This window comes from Adiantum capillus-veneris, chromosome 28 (assembly GCF_014529385.1).
Source record: "Adiantum capillus-veneris isolate H3 chromosome 28, ASM1452938v2, whole genome shotgun sequence".
Taxonomy (NCBI): domain Eukaryota; kingdom Viridiplantae; phylum Streptophyta; class Polypodiopsida; order Polypodiales; family Pteridaceae; genus Adiantum; species Adiantum capillus-veneris.
Window position 1 is genome coordinate 61,504,801 of NC_140958.1, and position 2,379 is coordinate 61,507,179.

Consider the following 2,379-nt stretch of genomic DNA (forward strand, 5'->3'; position numbering starts at 1 on the left):
GACTCTACCTGTATCCCATGCACTGCTCACTCACTAGAGTCATAGAGACGCTGCCTTTGGACATGTGCTCAGGTGCAGCCGATATGGAGGTCTATTTGCCTACTACTCTCTTGTGTAGGCGTTTGTCAGGGCTATGTTATGTGGGGCGTTGTATCTTGGCTTCTGCAGTTCATTGGCCCACATATTTTCTTTGAGGGGGAGGCCACAGACCCCGTTTATCTACTCGCCACAAGGACCTACTATGCTGGATCACTCTCCATGATTCCAGCTTCAGCTCGTGATGCTGCAGACGAGGACATCGAGCCTATTTTTGCCACCATAGTTTCTATTACACTGTGGTGTATTTGGAAGGCTCGTTGCATGCATGTTCTTAGTGATGAGCCTATTTTTCCCACCATAGTTTCTATCACATTGTGGTGTATTTGGAAAGCTCGTTGCATGCATGTTCTTAGTGATGAGCCTTCATACACGACCGACACCTTGCGCATCATTTGGTCAGAGCTACTGCACACTCTACGCAGTCAGTGGGATGCTTCACAGGGAGATTCTAGAGCAGCAGAGCAGCGGAGATTTGATTTCATTCGTACTTGGGGGCGGTCTACTCAGTTCTTTCACCTTTCCAGCGGCTTTATGGTATGGCACTATGCTGTGCCAGAGTGGTTGATTCTACATGCATCACATCAACCACCTTGATTATTTGATTTCGTACACCATTTTTTATTTGTATTGCCCTTAGTGCCAGGCCATTTGGTAGCCTAAGGAATGCAGTACGCCGTAATATAGCCCTGGTTACTCCGAGAGAGAGAGAGAAATGAAATGTTATATTAACGCCTTCAAAAGGCCATAATGACCTATGAGACCCGAAAGTTACAAAGTGGTGGATCTGATACAAAGTCAGAGTAACAAAATAACCTAACAACAATACAAAACAAAGATATATACTATGGGGTCCTAGGTTGATCGATGTGAACCAAGCAAAAGACCAAGCAAAAAATGGGCGGCTTGTTGGGATAGCTGAATCACAAGAGATCTAGCATCGGTCGTTGGCGAATCTCATCAATTTCCTCCATGGTTAGTAGTCTGACTGGGCGTCGTGCATGCCTAGCCAGCGTGCTCCGAATTTTCTGTCGCAGCCTCCGTCGATGCTGTGTAGTTCTTTGTAGTCTCGCGGGCACCTGGATTCCCCAGTTCAATCGCTCGGTCAATCAGTGTGCCTCTGGTATGAGACGAGGGGGAGCTCTGGTGTGGGAGTGGCTCTTGCGGCTGCCCCCCGTCTGCTCTAAAGAAGTCTGTGATCCGTCTTTGAGACTGGCTAGCCTCACCATTCATCAGACTATCTCTGTGTCTACGCAGCTCGAGCAAGAACAAACCCAAACATCTCTGATCTTCGTATCCCATGACTCCTGAGAGTGGTCCAAAACCTTCTCTGAACAAGCAATGGAAGCGGCCTCGTATCTCGTAGTAGACGGGGCAGTGACATGTATAGTGTAGCTCTGTCTCAGGTTCCATGTTACACAAGGGGCATGTCGTGTCCTCTGCTGGTACTCCGCTGTATCTCCCCGTCTCAATCCGCAACTGGTGAGAAGATGTGCGTAACTGGCCAATAGCACATCGTATCCCATGAGACAAGTGGGTATCCATGTATCTTGGTCTCGCCACAAAACCATCTTTTGAAGCTGGAGAAAGTGGTCTTTGTAAAAAGCCATCTTCGTGCCCAATTCTTGTGCTGCTTGTATCCATGTCCTTCTGGTGTCTAGCTGGGTCAGGTCTTGGCGTATGAGCTTGGTGATCTCTGACTGTGTAAGGGTGAGAGATGGTGCATCCAATGAGTAATGGAATGGTGGCAGCCGGTCTATGCTGAACCCATGTGCCTGAAACCATGATGTCATCTCCCCATACCAGCATGTTGTATCTCCTTGTATGGCTAACTGTCGAGAGGCTTCAAGTGCTATGCGAGCATATCTGTCTCTAGGAAGTGCCCATGTGCGGTTTATGAAGGAGACTGATCTGGTGAGCGCCTCCACCACAAGTGGGGGGGCCGCTAGCTCTGCTCGGATAATGGCCTGTGGTACTGATGCCTTGGCTCTAATGAGCCGCGAGATCATAGAGACGAGAGGTTTCTCCATGTTCCCCCATCCGTCTGAGCGACCCGTCCTCCCGTGGTGATCCAGTGAAGGTCCCCATATCTCGGTTCCATAGAGCAATGCTGAAGCCACCAAGGTGTCAAAGAGCCAGAGCTTCGTCCGGGGCTCCTGAAACTGAACCTGCGAACACATCCTCTCCAATCTACCTAATGCTGCGTGGGCTCTAGTACTCTGGTTTCTGCTGCTCTTCTGAGTGAGAATGTAGGTCCGCTAAAAACCACTCCAAGGTAAGTGT